Genomic DNA, 20494 nt, shown 5'->3' on the forward strand with positions numbered 1-20494 from the left:
ATCTACTTATCTACTGATTTTGGGGCACTCCTTTGTATTCCTGGGCAACTTTGGCATTTGGATCACAATTACCCTCTTCTGCCATTATTCTGGGTGACTTTAAATATTCACACAGACAGCAAGATTTAATCTAAATCTAAACCGTTCCACTATGACAATCAATACTTTTACTCTGACTCATCTAGAGGAGACCAGGAATCTGTGGAAACTGAAAGAAAATCTTTTCCCTAAAAGGGATTTGGGACAAGATGGCTGAAGACAGACACCAGCTGCCAGATCATCTAGGAAAGAAGGAAAAGTTTTAGATGAAAAAGAAAAAAACAATCATAGATTGGGTGTAATTCCGAGAGAAAAGTGCCAGAACCTATATAAGAGATTCCACAGGAAGAAGCTGCAGAGCAGATAAAGAAGGAGCAAGATATCCACAGAGCTCAACCCCCGAGAGATCTGGAGTCCAGCAAAAAGGCTAGGTGGAACGGTTTGTTTCTCCCTCACATTTCTGGCAGTCAACAGGCTCCCGAGCTGATAGAGAGCTTTTCTACCCTCATGAGCCTAAAAGCTGCTGCCCCCAGTGAATTGGGAGCTTCCTGAGGACAAAGCACCAGGCTGGCAGCCCCCCTGTGGTGCTTCCAGTCACCACAGACCCATTTCCCCCTTTCTCACTCCTTTAGAACCTTTCTGTTCCATTACGGATCCAATCTTCTAACAGGTCACAAATTTGTGCCTCCAACCATGAGCTCACATAAAGCCTCCTGAGAGGATGATCTTCAAGCTAGCAAAACTGGAGTGTAATATACTAGAATGTGGTAATTTATCTAAAGAAAAAAATCTATAAGGTATCAGAAAGTTTTGTTTACTTAGCATATAATCAGAACAACTGCCTTAGACTTCAGTACCTGATGTACACATTCCCCAAAGGAAAGATAGTATTATGTTAAATATCTATTAATTACTGAACATTTTCTATATGCCAACACTTTATTAAGCATGCTATATGTATTATTTCATTTAATCTTCCCATAAAATTCTACAAGTTATCTACTATTATTATCATCTCTATTTTACAAATGAGGAAAACAAAGCTTAGTTAGTAAGATTAGGTAACTTTCCCAAAGTCACACATCTAGGAAGGCACAGATTGAAACTTTGATCTAATTAATTCCAGTCTCCACATTCTGAACCATATGCTTTCTTTCTTTTTGGAGGTTGGCGGTGCCTATGAGCACATCCATAGTCGGATGATCTTGCTCCTGGAAACCACATATTTAATATCTGATGGCTAAGACTCCTACCTGTCACTATGTTTGGATGGGCATGGCCCATGTTTGCCTTTTGTGTGTGTATATGTGATTATCTGTTGCCATTGACAAATTCTTCTTTTAGATATGTAAAAAAGCTCTGATCCAAGAACTATTATCTTACAATCAAAAGCTTGGAGGCCAATTTTATTTTCCTCTTTCCTATATTCTTGAGGGTCATCTCATACCTCACTACAGGTCTCATACACTTTCTTAAAATCCTCTCGGTTATTAATGAGTACCCGTGAGAATCACTGCTCCCTGTCCTGAACATCTGGGCTTCACCAATCCAATTAGCTGCCATATCCTGTCAAGTCACTTTCTTAGTAGTTTCATATCTATTCTTTCTTTTGGCTTTCAACAGCCACAATGCTAGTTCAGGTCATTTTTGCTTGAAATAGCCTCTTTTACTGGTCTCCCTATTGCCAACCCTTTATCTCTGCCTATTCTTCATGTGGACCAACCATGGAGACCAAATGTCACTCCCAGGTTCTAATTTCTTCCTTGGCATCTTATAGTCTATGGAATAATGTCCAAGTTTCTTGTTAATCAAAAATATCCTTGTTTTCCTCCTCCTCTATGTACATTTCTCTATGCTCATGTCAGACCTCATGTAATAATATGTACAAGACTTCAGGAGAGAATATCAGAATTGGTACAAGAGGAAGAGTGAAATCGCAGAATAAGGCCAAGGTTGGTTGCTAGGAGTCTTAACATGAGACACCAAGACCTCAGTATGGAGACATCAAGTCAATAATTATAAACAGTTAGAAAAGGATGGGAAATGGAAGAGCAACATCTAAATCTCTACCATGTGTCAGAACCTGCATATCATTGCACCAATGTTATCTCATTTATTCCTCCCAAAACTCTTTGAAATAGGAATCAATATTCACATCTTACCAATGTCGTGAGATCAGAGACATTAAGCAATTTGTTCAAGGTCTCATCACTAGTAAGTGGCAGAGCCAGGAAATATGCTAAAGCCTAAAAAGATAAGTCAAGAGTAAATGGTAAATTATTACAAGTCTATCTGACAATTCCAGTTGTCTGGTTCAGTGTTTTTAAAAGGTTGCATGCTTACCAGGAAGGAAAGGGAAAGCAGCAGGCCTGCAAACATTTACCTTACTTTACTAAAGGACATTCCAGAAGTCCTTTAGTCCTTTGACTAGCCAAAGTTCCTCGTAAACAGAAGTGACCTCCTGGCAAATACACTAATAGTATTTATTAGGGGAAAAGTTCTTAATGAAATGTTTTTTTACAGAACGGATTTGATCTGTCTAGGATTAATGGTTAACAAACCTGAAATCCATGGGCTTATGTAGCCATGGCTCCCTGGAAAATATCACATAAGCTACAGACGTATAAAATGGCCAAAATAGCTCTCTTGGGTGATACATCTTCAGGAATTGCTTGGAGAATTCATCCGTTAAATCTGAGCCAAAGTGCATTTACAAAGGACTGGAAAGGTGCAGTAGCAGTCAGTCCTGGATCTCTTGTTGCTTCATGTGTGCTCACTGTTTGTAGCCTTAAAATTGTTAATAAAATTCAGTACCATCTAAGGTCTCTGATTCTTGCAAGTTTGTTTGGCAATCCAATCCTTTGAGCTACCTCATATACCTGCTTGTGTTCTACAGCTTCTTTAGGAAGCACATCCTTGAAAGTAGAGTGTGAAATAAGGTGCAAATAGTTTATTTCAGAGGTGATCCCATGAAGCAAGAGGGAAGGAACAGGGAGAATAAGACAACAAAGGAAGACAAACCAATATGAGGACATACTGTCAATGATACCTCTATAGGACACAGAAGTTCCATTCTACCAGGACCTCTGGAGACATGTATAGAACACCCCACAGAATTGACCACCTGAAGAGTGGGAGGTAGGAGCACATAACCACTGCCTCCTATCCTCCAATGGTTAACGGGTGCCTCTGAGGGCCTTAACTCTCCGGTGTTTCCAGGCTGTGCTGGCCCATGGGTGGAGAGGGCTTCTACAGCATCAAAGGGGGCCCTGGGGCACACTTGAGCAAGCCTGCACCAAACTGTCCACCACAGCTGCAGCTGATAGCAAAGTGAGTCCTGAAGACATGACATGGGACACTGGAGTGGGCCACCACAATGACAGCACCAATATTCTTGCCGCTATGCAAACATACTCCATCCTTTATTTGCATACCTTTGCTTATTCATTTCCTTTAGAAAGCCTTTTCTCTCCTTATTATGCCAACCAAAATTATATTCATCCGTCACAATTTGAGTTGAAATGCTACCTCCTCCTTGAAAACTTCCCAGATCTCCAGATTAAAAATAATTACATCTTTGTTTGACTTATCACAGAATGTTTTTTGACCTGTATTACTGAATTTTTTTTCATTCTCCCTGTGTGTTCCAGGTCAGTGACTATTGTCCATTTTATAGGCCATAAACTGATGCAAATATGCAAACTTTTCCTTTGTTTGGATGGGTGAATAACACGCAGTCCCAGATATTTCAGTTTTACCACTTAGTAGTAATGTTCTAATGGAGTTTAAAAGTGTTACTAGAATTTGGTATTCCAAAGCTCATTCTAGAGTTTAAAGACGTCTCTCATTCTAACTTCCATGAAGAAGTCTGACTGCTCTGAAAGGCTTGGCAATTTGCAAAGTTCCTAGTGTACAGCATGTGTGCAAGCACAAAGGGGTTGGAATTTCTGCAATTTGGGGGAAAAACAATTTATTACAAATTCATCATCAGTGTTGTTTTGAGTCGGTTGTAGTTTTCAAGCAGTATTCTTAGTTTTCAGTGGCAAATTGTTGTTATACTCATCCCACTCACCTGCAGTTTCACTTTCCATGGTTTAAGCTACCCATGGTCCAAAACTATTAAATGGAAAATACCAGAAACAAACAGTTCATAAGTTTTAAATTGTGCACCATTCTGAGTAGCATGATGAAATCTCTTGTCGTCCTGCTCCATCCTGCCTGGGATGCAAATCTTCACTTTGTTCATGAATCCTCCTTTTGTACAGTATCTCCACATTGTAGGCATCACCCACCTGTTAGTCACTTAGTTGCCTTATTAGAATCACTGTCTTGGTATAGCAGTGCTTGTGTTCAAGTAACCCTTGTTTTATATAATAATGGCCCCAAAGGGCCAAGAGTAGGGATCCTGGCAATTTGGATGTGCCAAAGAGAAGCTGTGAAGTGCTTCCTTTAAGTGAAAAGGTGAAAAGACTCAACTTAATAAGAAAAGCAAAAAATTGTATGCTGAGGTTGCTAAGATTTATGGTAAGAACGATCTTCTCTATCCATGAAATTATGATAAAGGAAAAAAAATGCATGCTAGTTTTGCTGTTACACCTCAAACTATAAAAGTTATGGCCACAGCACATGATAAGTGCTTAGTTAAGATAGAAAAGGCATTAAATTTGTGGGTGGAAGACACGAAGAGAAACGTGTTCCGACTGACAGCAATCAGGTTTGGTAGTATCCATTGTTTCAGGCACCCATTGGGGTCTTGTGCCATATTCTTAGGGAGGGGAGACTACACTATTTCAGACTAATCATTATCAACAGGAGCAGAAATATGCTACAATGGTGAAGAGCAATAATTTTGAAGCCAGATTTTCTGGGTTTGAACCCTGGTATTACCACTTACTAGCTGTGTGATGTTGGGCACCCCTTTTGTTTTAGTTTTTACATCTATAAAATGTGGAACATAATAGTACCTATAGGATTGCTGTAAGGACTGTATAAGTGAATATATGAAAAATGCTTAGAACAGTCCCTGGCATACAGAAAGCTTTACCTAATTTCTGACCATCATCAACTTGGGTGGCTGTGGATTGTTCATTGACCCCATGTGGATTTGTGGCCTTTAATTTTCTACTAACTGAAATTTGAGTAGCTCACACATCCCTATATAACCCCCATCAATGTTCCAACCTCCATAATGGAAAGAGGGAAAAGGTGGGTTTTGGGCCATGACATCTTTTATTCTGCTGCAGTGAGTCTTGGTTAAAAAAATGTGTGGGTATCAGGCCGGGCGCGGTGGCTCACGTCTGTAATCCTAGTACTCTGGGAGGCTGAGGTGGGTGGATCACTCGAGGTCAGGAGTTCGAGACCAGCCTGAGCAAGAGCAAGACCCTGTCTCTACTAAAAATAGAAAGAAATTATCTGGCCAACTAAAAATATATATAGAAAAAAAATTAGCCGGACATGGTGGCGCATGCCTGTAGTCCCAGCTACTCGGGAGGCTGAGGCAGTAGGATCCCTTAAGCCCAGGAGTTTGAGGTTGCTGTGAGCTAGGCTGACACCACGGCACTCACTCTAGCCCGGGCAACAGAGTGAGACTCTGTCTCAAAAAAAAAAAAAAAAAAAAAGTGTGGATATCATCATTGGCTGTTATCTTCAAACTGTTTCTTCTACTAGCCTATAAGCTCCTCAAGGGCTGAGACCACATTCTGGCTATCATAGTACTCTTACAGAGCTAGGGTCAGAGGTTTGTAGTTAATTAATAAATATTTGCTGAGCTGCCTTTTTTGAAACCCTGCCAGAGTTACACATTTTCTCATCTATCTATTGAGCATCTTCTTGTTATCAAGCATGGAAGTATATTCTGGGGAAATCACAGTGAATAAAACAAGGTCCTCACTGTTATGAAGCATGTGTTTTAATGGGGAAGACAGTAATAAACTAGTACACATATGGTACATCAGCTCCCAATAAGGGGATGAAGAAAATAAAACACAACAAGATGACAGAGAGTGATAGGGGAGGAAAGTATTATTTTAGAAAAGGTAGATGGGGAAGGCCTCTCACAGAAGACACCATATGAGCAAAGAGTTGAAGTGCAGGTAGGGGCCATGCATATATTTAGTATTCCAGACAGAATACTCCAGAAGATTGTGTGAACATTCAAAAGAAAGATTCATTGCTCTGCTACAGCAGATCTTTTAATGTAATCCAATGCATTTATTAATAGAGATGGGTCCCCTAGGCTGTACAGCTCAATAGGAACCATACACTAAGTGCACAGAATTAACTTTATCCTTATGGAAGTTGGGTTTTGGTTTGCACAAAATATTAAATAGTTCTCAGTTAAGTCTAATCATACAGCTCTGATGTCTGGAAGAATTTCTAAATGATCATGTGCCCAGCTTAGGACAGAGGTACGAGGACTATGCCATGCACATGGTGATGAGGGCTTATGCTACTGTCTTTACAAAAATAAATATGCAAACCTTCCCTATCTCATAATCAAGAATAGTTGGTTTCAGGGGGAAAACAAAATCATGTGCTAAGCTTAAATGGTTCTGAAAGCAAGCTGAATTGCTACTTTAAAAAAATTAAGATTAGTCATTCATGAGAGAGAGAATATAAATGCATATGTGTGACTACTTAAGAGCTTCATCACGCTTATGTGCTTTTTTGAGGACAATTTGGTTGCTGTAAGGAAGGCTGCTTGTAAAATAGCTCTTCATTTGTAATAAAGGCTTGATTTTCACCAGCTAAAACCTCCTATGACCTAACAAAGAAGAAAAAGACAAGTAACACTAGCATTACTTCTCTTGTACTTCAAGATGCATTTTTTTAAAAAAAATATATGCATTAATATATTGTTACATCCATAAGTGAGCATTCATAGCTAAGGGTCAGTAATGTGATAGAAAAAGTAATGAGACCACGTTGAGAAAAAATGGGGTAGTCGACAGGAGAATCAACCTCATTTATAATAATATTCTAGTGATCAGCAGATGTATAACTCTCCCAGCTATGGTCATTAACGACATTCATTTCAAACTTAACATCTACATTTGCAAACCACTTGAAAGTAAAATTACTTTTCAATTCAATTTTCAATTTGCTTTTATATCTTCATCTTTGATTGACAATTTTTTTTTCACAATGGCAACCTCAGTGAGAATTCGAGTAAATGGCAGCAACCATCCAAGAGTGTAAACTCATCTATTCAGATTACCTATTCACTTTTCTTCTGTATGTACTATCATTTACAACCATTTATGAATCTTCACTTCAGGTTAGAATAAACTTGCAAAATTGATGTCAGACTTCTCATGATTTGATTCATTTATTAGAATCATTTGTTCTTAAAGCCAAAATGGTTTTTACTTTTCCTTATCATGACCTAAAAATTACCAAATTTGAATGCATATTTTCATTGATGCTATCAAATAACTGTAGGTGTAATTACAAGGAAATAGTGAGACTGCAGAACAGCATCTTTAAATATGTGCAACGTTATCTAGGTATATAGTTAATATGGCTGTGTACTGAATTTAAAGGCTTCATAGAAGATGGTTCCGTGGCCTCCCTTACACATTCATTCCAATACTTTCCAGTCACCACAGGGAATTTTATTCCATTAGTTTTTCCTAGATCCCGTCTTCTGAAGTTTTAATTCATTGAAGATTCTGTTGTCCTTAATAGAGAAGAGCAGCAATCTTGAACCTAAGACACTTTCATATGCTTATTAAAACACAATGTAGCTTGTTTCTTTTTTTAATAGTTAACATATATTACAATGCACATTTTACATGTATGATTTTAAATTAATAACTGGTACTCTTGGAATCTTTCTCTGAATATCATTTGATCTCTTTTTTAAAATGCTGTATTGAGATACAATTTACATGCTATAAAATTCCCATTTTTGGTGTATAATTCAAATATTTTTAGTATATTTAAGGAGTTATGCAACCATCACCAGAATCCAGTTGTAGAACACTCCCATCATACCAAAAAGATCCCTCATGCCTATTTGCAGACAGCCCCCACTCAAATCTCTAGCCCCAGATGATCTATTAATCTGGTTTTGGTCTCTAAATTGTCCTTTTCTGGGTATTTCATATAAATGTAATAAAAATATAAAGTATTTTGCATCTTGCGTCTTTTGAAACTTAACAATATTATGTTTTTATGATTCATTCATGTTGTAGCATCTATCGTAACTTTTTATTGCAGAATAGTACTCCAATATGTGAATACATCATATTTTGTTTATCAATTCACCAGTTGAGTTGATGGAACTGTAGATCATTTCCAGGTTTATCCAATATGAATGATGCTACTATGAGCATTCATGTTCACTCTTTGTGCAGACATATGTTTTAGTTTTTCTTAGTCACATATCCAGGAAAAGAGGCTACACTGTTTTACATTCTGCCAGCAAAGTATGAAAATTTCAGTTTCTCCACGTCCTCACCAACACCTGATATTGTCTATCTTTTTTATTATAGTCACTATAGTGGGTGTGAGGTGTTATCTCATTATGTTTTCAATTTGCCTTTCCCTAATGATACATGTTGAAAATATTACCATGTGTTTCCAGCCATTCTTCTATATTCTGTTGTGAAATGCCTATTCAAATCTTTTACCAAATTTTAAATTGGGTGATATGTTTTGTTATTATTGAATTGTAAGAGTTCTTTCCATATTTTTGATACAAGAATTTTACTATATTTGACTTGCAAATATTTTCACTAGTCTGTGTTTTTTTTTTTTTTTCCATTTATTTAACGGTACCTTTTGAGGCACAAAATTTTAAAATTTTGATAGTCAAAATTATCATTTTATTCTTTTATTGATTGTGTTTTGGTGTCGTATCTACAAACTCCTTTCCTAACTCAGGGTCATTAATATTTTCTTCTGTTTTCTCCTAGAAGATTTATAAATTTAACTCTTACATTTGGGTCTAAAATCCATCTATATATGGTGTGAGGTAAGGGTCTAAATTAATTTTTATGCATGTGGATATACAAAAGTCTCAGCACCATTTGTGGAAAAAAACTATGCTTTTACCCATTGAATTACCTTAGCACTTTTGTCAAAAATCAACTGGCCATAATGTAAGGGTTTATTTTTTGATTCTCCATGCTGCTGCATTGATCTACATGTCTTCTTCATGGCACTATTGCTTTGATTACCGTAGCTTTATAGTAAATTTTGAAATCATAAGTGTTAAATCTTCCACTCTTTTTCTTCGTTTACAAAATTGTTTTACCCTACTTTTGAATCTCCATGTAAATTTTAGGATACACTCATCAATTTCTATTAATATAAAAACAAAAACAAATGCTCACTGGCATTTTTCCCACCAAAAAAGCCTGATGAATTTTGGGAGAACTGTCACCTTAACAATATTAATCTTCCAATGGAATGTCTCTCCATTTACTTAGATGTTTAATTTCTCTATGTTTTATAATTTTCAGCATATAAATCTTACACTACCTTTGTTAAATTTATTCCTGTGTATTTTGTTCTTCTAACGTTATTGTTACTGGGATTGGAATTTTTTTTTTTTTAAATATAGAAAACGATGATTAGATGCCACGAAGTAAGTGGCAATGCCTTAACTGTATGCGTGTTGTACAGGACCGAGAGCCTCTTCCATCCTTGTCAAGGGGAGTGCTAACCTTCTCTCCTTTCATACAACATGAATTGTTTTTTTTAATTTCATTTTTGGATTGCTCTTTGCTAGTAGAAATTCAAATGATTTTTGTGTATTTTGATTTTCATATCCTAGAATCTTGATGAAGTTACTCCTGTTAGTAGCTTTTTTGGGTGCATTTCATTGAATTTCCTACAGATACTCATGCTGTTTATAAACAAAGAAAGCTTTGCTTTTTCCTTTGCAATATGGGTGTCTTATATTATATATTGATTTTCATGGTCTTATTGCCTTGACTAGAATTTCCAGTACAATGGTGAATAAAAATGGTGAGAGACGATAACCTTGCCTTCTTCCAACCTTAGGGGGAAAGTGTTCAGTCTTTCACCATTTCACACCATAAGCTGTATGTTTTCCATAGATTCCCTTCTTATGCTAGTTTGTGGAGACTTTTTATCAGAAATAGAGGTTGGATTTTGTCATATGCTTTATTTGTCCCTATTGAGGTGATCATGTGTTTTTTTTTGTTTTCTGTTGCTGTTGTAATTGTTCATTCTACAAACAGGGCTTATTAAATTAATTGATTTTTTTGGATGTAGACTCAATCTTTCATTTCTGGGATAAATCCCACTTGGTCGTGGTATATAGTTGTTTTTACATGTTTCTGACTTTTGTTTGTTAATATTGTATTAAGGATTTTTATATCTGTATTCATAATGAATATTAGTCTGTAATTTTCTTGTTATATCTTCATCTTTGATATCAGGGTAATAGTGATCTCATAAAATGAAAGAAAAATGCGTCGCCTTTTCTATTTTCTGAAAGATTTAACATTTGTTATAATTCGACATGGAAGCAATCTGGGCTAGGATTTTTCTTGGTGGAAAGATTTTAAATTATTAATTCAATTTCTTTACTTATTGTGTGATCTACTCAGATTTTCTACTTTTTGTTGAGTCAGTTTGTGATAGTTTCTGCCTTCCAAGGAATTTGTCCATGTCATCCAAGTTGTCTACTTTGTTGGCATAAAATTGTTCACAGTATTCTCTTACCCTTCTAATTTCAAAAGGATTATAAGTGATATCCCCGTTTTATTCCTGATTTTGGTGATTTGTTTCTTCTCTGATTTTTTTCTTGGTCAGTTTAAGGAGAGGTTTGTAAATTTTCTCCATCTTTTCAAAGAATTGACTTCTGGGTTCATTGATTGTTTTTTCCTGCAGTTTTCTGTTTTTATTCTTTTTTTTGTTCTATGATTTCTATTCCCCTCCTTTCCTTCTGCTTTCTTTGGATGTAGTTTGCTCTTCTCTTTCTAGTTTCTTACGGTGGAAGCTTATGTTATTTATATGAGATCTTTCTTCATTTTTAACAGAGGAATGTACAGCTACAAATTTCCCTCTAAGCATCACTTTAGCTATATTCCATATATTTTCATGTGTTGTGTTTTCATTTTTGTTCAGTGCCAAGCTTTAAAATATTTTCCTTATGATTTCTCCTCTGACCTATTGATTATTTAGACACGTGTTGTTTAATTTACAAATATGTGGAGATTTCCTCAAATTTTTTCTCATGTTAATTTCTACTTTAATTCCATTATGGTCTGAGAACATACCTTGAATGATTTCAACCCTTTTAAATTTATTGAGATTTGTTTCATGGAAGCTCACTCCTGGAGAATGTTCTATGTTCACTAGGAAAGAATTTGTATTCTGAGATACACGACCACTGATATCTCTGTTCAGTATTTTTATTATTTTAATTTTAAGCCTGACTTCCTAGTGGTTACTACTATGTTGGCATTGCTTAGTGGTCACCAATGATTGGTCAGAGGTTATACTCAAACACTTTGTAGCAGGTAAGTCTTCACACTTGCTGATGGATCTCTGTGTTGGTTATGAGACATACTGAAAGATCAGGTAGTGAATAAGTGTGGCCCAGCTTTTACTTTCTGCGAGGCCCTCTTGTGTCTCCTCTGAAATTGTGCAAGGCCTCTCATTTAGCCAGAGATGTGTTGCCAACAAGGGCTCTTTCCAATCTCTCCAGAATGTGAGCATGCAACCTTCCAGATCCCTAGATATATGCAGGTACTTATCAAAAGCCACTCACCATGGCTGACTTCTTCCCGGGACTGGCTAGCATGCCAGTCTATTGCTCGCCCTAACCAGGATCTCAACCTCAGGCCCATTGTGATGTTGGCCTTCCCTATTTGTATACCACCAACAATGCTAAGGTTTCAACGTGCCGAGAGGCATGGGGTATTTCCACATTGTGCTCCAAACCAAGTCAGCGGACTCCTGCAATGGAACTGCCGAGTTTCATGGATTGCACTGACAATAGTGGCATGAGGAGGAGGGAGAGGAGGTGGGACAGCCAAAGCCCCAGACTAAGCCACACACTTCTGTATTTCCCAAGGTTCAGTAGTTTTTCTTGAATAAATGCTTCTCAATTTGTTGTATGAGTTGATTTCCAGAGTCCCAGAAATGTGATTACTAACTATGTTGTCCAGTTTTGTTATTGCCTTTTAGGGAAAGAATTTGCTAAACTCCTCACTCCACCATTTTGGAAGTCTTGCACCCCTCATTTTAATCTTTGTCTTATTTTACAGTCTTTTGCTCAAATTACAAGAATACTTGTGATCAAAGCATGATCAAGTATCAACATATCATGGCTAATTATCCTGAAACCAAGGATGAATGTGGCCCCAGTCCCCTTGGTAATATAATAAACTAAAAACAGCTTTTATATATTCTCCTGAAGGCCCACTAGATGGTAACACAGAAGCCTTAAAAAAAGAATACATTGTTTTTTATGCCCCTGCCAGAATTTTAAAGACACTTTTTATTATTTGTAAAATGTAATATATGCTTATTTTGGAAAATTTGGAAAACATGGAAAAGATGAAAGAAAGACTAACCACCCACATAATCATTCAAAGCCTATCACTTACTAATAATAATCCGGGCCATTTCTTTACATATTTTTTAGTTCTGTGTGTATATCAAATTGTGCATACACTTTTGGATAACGCATTCGTTACAAAATATTTCCTACCTAAAACTAAGCCACGATTAACATATCTCTTATGAGTAAGATTTCAGTGATGACATCACTGTATACTAGTTTTTGCAAATATTTCTATTCCCTTAGGATAGATTGCTGGATGTAGAAATGCTGTGTCAAATGGTATGGAAAATCTGAAGCCACTTGAAACCACTACAGAAATATTTTCTAAGAAGGTTCTACCTATCCTACTACTTACTCACATCTTTGGAATTTAATTCATTTTCATTTGCATTTCTTTGATTACTACTGAGGTTTACATTTATTTGTGTTTTATATGCTCTTCATCAGTGAAATTTTTGTTCATACCACTACCCATTTTTCTAAAAGGGTCACAGTGGTTTTTCTTGCTCAAGACCCTGAAACATCCAACCAGCCAGGTTGTGACTATGCATTGCTATTTTACAAATAAAGACATTAAGGCTCAGAGGTGTTAAATGAACTGCTTAACATCATAAAACTAGTAAATGGTAGAAATAGGTTTCAAACCTAGATTTTACCAGACTCTAAAAACTTATGTTTTTTTTCCATTGTTTCTCTTTCCATAGGTTGTAAAGTAATTAAAATAATGAAATGATTTGCTTCCTTCTCAATTTTTAAAGGAGTGAAAAACAGGAGCTTTTGGTGATAGATGGAAGCATAAAATTTCTTTGTAATTATGGCATTTAAACAGTGTTACACTTTGCTCAATGGAGCTGTTTTTGAAAAATCTTATAGTGATTAAAGTTCAGGCTAAAGTTTAGGTTTTGGAGTCAAGATATTGAGTTATAATCTCAGATGTGCCACATCCTAGTATTTGACCTGGGACAATTTACTTGTCTTATCTGATCTTTGCATAGTTGTAAATGAGGAAAATAATAATATTTACTTCATATGGATATAAGAATTAAATAAAACTATTTTTTTGATAATTTAATTCCTACTGTATACTAAATGCTCAAATGTTATATGTATAGCTAAATGGATTAAATGAACTTTCACAATTATTAAAAGATGCTTCTAAGTGTGTTTCAAATGGACTCCTTTACATAAAGCAGAATTATTTTATGTGATTGATGGAATAGAAGATACTGTAATAGGTTTAAATATAAACGTCATTAAAAAAGAGTTACACAGAATATATGAAGAAGCACTTGGTGTTACAGAGCTATTATTGGATGTTATTGTATGCCAGCAAAAATGGTGCAAGAAAGACCTCTGAAAATTTTCTTCTCCATAAAAGCAATAACAACACTGACAAAAATGGCCAGGATCAACTTTTCAGAATACTGGAAATTAATCAAAGTGTCGTATCAATCTGGGAAGCATTTATTCAAGAAAAATGGCTGACTTTCATTAAGAACAGTGAACTCTGTAACATGTTAACTTGTCCTATTTCCATCCCCGCCTCTCCAACTCTGTCTTAAGAAACCACAGCCCAGCCCCCCCGCCCCCCAAAAAAAAAAGAAAGAAAAAGAAAGAAAGAAAAAGAAAAAGAAAAACGAAAGTCCAACAGCCTGGCAGGCACTGTAGGGGGCATACCAGGGTTGGAGCTCCTTCAAAACTTATTCCCAGAGAACTGTCATTATTTGACCTGTCTAGTGGCAAGCTGGAAAACCCTGCAAGGCTATCTTTATTTGACCTGACTTTTTGCCTGATGAAAAAAGTCTTTTCACTTGGGCATTCGTTGAAAACAATTAGTAGCCACTGATTAACTTCTTAACTGCCTGGGGTGGTAGATAACACTTAGGGGTAAACAACAGGCTAACGCAAAAGCTTAAAAGTAAAGCCAGGAAATGACATACATATACATGAAGATTCTAAAAAGTTGACATATTCCTGGGAATCAGGAAGGCCACAGGTAATGTAGGGATGATTATATGCTCAGGTCTGTGTGCATGCTCAGGAAAATCCTGAGAAAGCTCTATCATCTCAACTCTGACAGTGAGGCTCTGTGAAAGGAGAAATTAAAATCTAAGACATTTTCTTCTAGAATTCTGATTGTATCGCGCCTAAGGTTTAAGTCTGTTATCCACCGTGATTTGATTTTTGTGAGAGGTGAAAGCTGTGGGTCCTGTTTCAGTCTTCTACAAGTGGCTAACCAATTCTCCCAGCACCATTTGTTGAATAGGGATTCTTGTCCCCAGAGTATATTTTTTCCCGCTTTGTCAAAAATTAGGTGACTATATGAGGATGGTTCTATATTTGGATTTTCTGTTGTGTTCCACTGGTCTGTGTCCCTGCACTTGTGCCAATACCAGGCTGTTTTAAGAACCACGGCCTTGTAGTATAGTTTGAGGTCTGGCAAATTAATACCTCCCATTTTGTTTTTGTTGCTTAAAATTGCTTTTGCTATACGGGGTCTTCTTTGATTCCATACAAAGTGTATAATTATTTTCTCTATGTCTGTAAAGAATGATGTTGGTAATTTAATAGGGAAAGACTCTTACAGACATTGGCCTAGGCAAAGAATTTATGAAGAAGACCCCCAAGGCAATCACAGCAGCAACAAAAATCAATGAATGGGACATGATTAAATTAAAAAGCTTCTGCACAGCCAAAGAAACAGTCCAGAGAATAAACAGACCACCTACAGAATGGGAAAAAATTTTTGCATACTACACATCAGATAAAGGACTGATAACAAGAATCTATTTAGAACTCAGGAAAATCAGCAAGAAAAAATCAAGCAACCCTATCAAAAAGTGGGCAAAGGACATGAATAGAAATTTTTCAAAAGAAGATATAAAAATGGCTAACAAACATATGAAAAAGTGTTCAACATCTCTAATCATCAGGGAAATGCAAATCAAAACCACAATGAGATATCACTTAACCCCAGTGAGAATGGCCTTTATCAAAAAAACCCAAAACAACACATGTGGGCGTGGGTGTGGAGAGACAGGAACACTAATACACTGCTGGTGGGACTGCAAACTAGTGCAACCCCTGTGGAAAGCATTATGGAGGTATCTTAAACAGATTCAAGTAGACCTGCCATTTGACCCAGCAATCCCATTACTGGGCATATACCCAAAGGAAAAAAGGTCATTCTGTAACAAAGGCACGTGTACCCAAATGTTTATAGCAGCACAATTCACAATAGCAAAGATGTGGAAACAACCCAAATGCCCATCAATACATGATTGGATTAGTAAACTGTGGTATATGTATACCATGGAATATTACTCAGCTATAAGGAATGATGAAGATACGACATCTCTATGGTTCTCCTGGAGAGAGTTGGAACCCATTCTATTAAGTGAAGTATCCCAAGAATGGAAAAACAAGCATCACATGTACTCACCAGAAAATTGGTTTCCCTGATCATCACCTAAATACACATCTGGGAACGACACCAATTGGACATCAGACTGAGGTGGGGGGTGGGGGAGGGGATGGGGGTATGCCTACACAATGAGTGCATTGTGCACCGTTTGGGGAGTGGTAACACTTGAAGGTGCTGACTCGGGAAAGGGGGGGTGGGGAAAAAATATGAAACTATTGTTTTTAAAAAAAAAAAATATTATTGGGTCAATTGACAAAGCTATAATATGGACAGATTAGTTGGAAGTTTTTATCAATGTAAAATTTACTGAAGATGACAGATGTACTGTCTCTGCTGTGATTTTAAAGAAAGTATCCCTATAAAAACTCACCCTCAAAAAAAAAAAAAATAAAAAAAAAAAAATAAAATCTAAGACAGAGTCAACTGCCTGGCTGAGTGTTGAAGACACGACTCCACACACAAATAGAGTCCCTTGGCAAAGACTGGGAGACTTATTGATTCCAAGCTGTTAAGGATATCTGTCAAATTGTTAATTGACCAATAGGCTAACCAAGCAGTGACTTCAGCAGCCATGTAAGATGAAGAATGCTGACTTTTAAAAAGCAGTTTGGAAAATTCACTAAACCAATAAACGATAACAATAATAAACAATAACAAAAATACAACTTTGGGAGGGGAAAGAATATGATTTCCAGAGTTGCCATGTTATATGATTTAAAATGTCCACTTTTCAACAAAAAATTTTGAAGCATGCAAAGAAACAAGAAAGTACGACCTACAGCCAGGAAAAAAAGCAATGAATAGAAACCATCCCTCAGGAAGCCTAGATGTTGGACTAACTAGATAAAGATTTTAAATCAGCTATTTTAAATATGGTCGAGCAGCTAAAGCAAACCACATCTAAAGAACTATAAAAAGTATAAAAATCGCATCTCACCAAATCGAAAATATCTATAAAGATAAAGAAATCATAAAAAAAGCAATAAATAGAAATTCTACATTTTATATAATAAATAAAAGATTTCCTAGAGGTGCTCACCACCTTATTTGTGCAGGCAGAAGAAAGAATTAGCAAACTTAATATAGGTTAATTAAGCTTATATAGTCTGAGGAACATGAAGAAAAATGAGCACAGCCTCAAAAACCAGTGGGATACCATACCAACATATGCACAATGGGAGTTCCAGAAGGAGAGAAGAGAGATAAAGGAGAATAAAGAATATTTACAAAAATAACTGCCCAAATCTTATCAAATGTGATCAAAAACATTAACATCTACACATGTAAGAAGCTCAACAAACTCCAAGAAGAACAAACTCAAAACAACCAGCATGATAATCAAACTATTGAGAGTCAAAGACAAAGGAGAATCTTGAAAGCAGCAAGAGGGAAGTCATTTATTGTATAATGGGCTGCTCAATAAGATTAACAGCTAATGTCTCATCAGAAATCATGAAGAGCCGAGGCAGTGGTATGACAAATTCAAAGTGCAAAAAGAAAACAGACTGTCAACCCAGAATTCTGAATTCAGCAAAACTATCATTCAAAATGAAAAAGAAATTAAGACATTCCCAGATAAACAAAAACTAAGAGAATTTGTTGCTAGCAAATCTGCCTTAAAGAAATACTAAAGTTAGTCCTTCAGGCTGAAATGAAAGAACAGTACACAGTAATCCATATCCAGATGAAGATATAAAGAACACCAGTAAAAGTAACAACATAGAGAAATATAAAAAACAATCTATACAAAATATAAATGTATTTTTGTAACTTTTATTCTACTATCTAATTTAAAAGAAAACTGCATGAAGTAATAATTATAAATCTGTATTGATGGGTACAACTTATATAAAGAGGTAATTTGTATGACAACAGCACAGAAGGGAGAGAGAGCAGAGGTATACAGGAACAAAGCTGTTTTATACTCTTGGAATTAAGTGGGTACTATTCTACACTAGATTGTTATAAATTAAAATGTTAATTGTAATCCCCAAGGCAACTACTAAGAAAAAACTCCCAGAAATATCTATCAATATATAACAATAACAATAAAAATTTCCACAATGAAAATCCTAGGACCAGATCGTTTCACTGGTGAATTCTATGTAACATTTAAAGATATAAGTTTAATTACTTTATAAACTCTTCCAGAAAAAAGAAAAGAAACATGTCCCAACTCATGCTATAAAGTATTACCCTAATACTCAAACCAGACAAAGACATCAAAAGAAAACTATAGACCGATACCCCATATGAATATAAACTCAGACACAAACGTCCTAAAAAAGTACTTGTAAACCAAATCTAGAAACATATGAAATTGATTATATACCATGATAAAATGGGATTTATCCCAGGAATGCAAAGTTGGTCCAAATACAAAAATCACTTTAATACTACGGAATATAACGTTAATAGAATAAAGAGTAAGTAAAAGAAAAAACTACATAATCATCTCAATAGATGCAGAAAAAGCATTTGGAAAAACCCAACATCCTTTTACTCAATAAACCAAGAAAAGAAGAAAACTTCTTCAACCTGTTAAACGGCACCTACAAAAACCCCACAGTTAACAACACACTCAATGGTGAAAAATTTAAAGCTTTCTTTCTCAGGTCAGAAACAAGATAAGGAGGTTATTCTCCCCTGCTTCTGGTCAACATTGTACTAGAGTTGCTACCCAGGGCAATTAGGCAAGAAAATAAAATAAAAGGCATCCAAATTGAAAAGTAAGAAGTAAAACTATCTTTATTTACAGGTGGCATAATCTTGTACATAGAAATCCTCAGGAATTCACAGAAAAACTATTACTACTAATAAATAAGTGCAGTAATGCTGCAGGATGCAAGATTAATATACAAAACAACTGTATTTTGATATATTAGCAATGAGCAATCCAAAACTAAAATTAAAAAAGTAACTTCACTTATAGTAACATTCAAAACAATAAAATAATGAGGAATAAATTTAACAAAAGAAGTGAAAAATGTGTACACTTACAACAATAAAACATCAGTAAATTGTTTTTTAAAAACCTAAATAAATGGAAACACATCCCACATTCGCAGAGTGGGAGACTTAATAATGTAAAGATGGCAATACTCCCCATATTGTTAGGATGGCAATACTTCTCAAAATTATCTATAGATTCAACACATCCCCATCAGAATCCCAGCAGACTTCACTGAGAAGCTGGCAAGCTGATTCTAAAATTCATGTGGAAATACAAAGGACTCAGAATAACCAAACAATCTTGAAAAAGAATAACAAAGTTGGAGGACTCATACATTCTGCTTTGAAAATGTACTATTAATTCAAAGCTACAGCAATCATGACAGTATGGTACTAGCATAATGACAGGCATATAAATCAATGGAATAGAACTGAAATTTCAGAAATAAAACTTGACATATATGATCAATTGAGTTCTGACAAGGGTACCAAAAAATTTAATGGGGGAAAGAATAGCCTTTTTAACAAGTGCTGCTGAGATATAACTGGATATACACATGCAAAAGAAAGAAATTGGACTCCTATTTCATACCATATGCAAAAATTATTAATAAATCTAAATGGATCAAAGACTTGAATGTAAGTGCTGGAACTACACGTCTCTTAATAAAAAGAGTTGAAAATCTTTATGTCCTTGGAATAGGTAATGGTTTTTTAGATATGACAGCCAAAGCACAAACAAAAAAAGAAAATATAAGCTAGACTTCATAAATTTTAAACACTTTGTCCTTCAAAGAACACTATCAAGAAATTAAGAAGGCAACCCAAAGAATGGAAGAAAAGTTTTGCAAATTATATATCCGGCAAGAGTCTAGTGTACAGACTTATATAAAGGACTCATACAACTCAACAACAAAAAAATAATCCAATTAAAATGGGCAAAGAATTTGAATAGAAATTTCTCCAAGAAGATATACAAATGGTCAATAAGCAAATGCTCAACATTATTAAGATGCTCAACATTATTAAGCCAACAGGGAAATGTAAATCAAAACCATGAGATAACCATTTCATACTCCCCAGGACAAGTATAATGAAAAAGACTAACAATACTAAGGATTGGTGAGGATATGGAGAAATTGGAACCCTCATACATTGCTAATAGGAATATCAAGTGGTACAGCCACTTTGAAAACAGTTTCAAATATGTGAAATTCCATATGACCCAGCAATTTCACTCTTAGGTACATACCCAAGAAGATTGAAAACTTATGTCCACACAAAACTTGTAAATGAATGTTCACAATAGTATTATTAATAACAGCCAAAATGGAAACAACCCGTATGTTCAATTGATAAATGAATTAACTAAATATGGTATATCCATACAATGGATTTTTTTTAGGCCTAAAAAGGAATGAATTACCGATACGTGCTACAACATGGATAAACCTTGAAAACATTATGCTAAGTGAAATAAGCCAGAAGCAAAAGACCACATATTATATGGTTCCATTTATATGAAATGTTCG

The 20494-nt window shown here is 35.6% G+C and overlaps 1 protein-coding gene and 1 non-coding gene across 3 annotated transcripts in view; both read right to left on the reverse strand.

Moving 5' to 3' along the window:
- The window catches only part of LOC138386966 (protein CFAP20DC-like), a 260752-nt gene that overhangs the window by 173934 nt on the left and 66324 nt on the right, over positions 1-20494 (reverse strand). The gene's annotated exons all lie outside the window — the stretch shown is intronic.
- On the reverse strand, positions 9606-9732 carry LOC138389025 (U6atac minor spliceosomal RNA). Its single transcript, XR_011234469.1, has one exon. It is a non-coding gene; the product is annotated as a U6atac minor spliceosomal RNA (small nuclear RNA).

Source organism: Eulemur rufifrons, chromosome 7, assembly GCF_041146395.1.
Source record: "Eulemur rufifrons isolate Redbay chromosome 7, OSU_ERuf_1, whole genome shotgun sequence".
Taxonomy (NCBI): domain Eukaryota; kingdom Metazoa; phylum Chordata; class Mammalia; order Primates; family Lemuridae; genus Eulemur; species Eulemur rufifrons.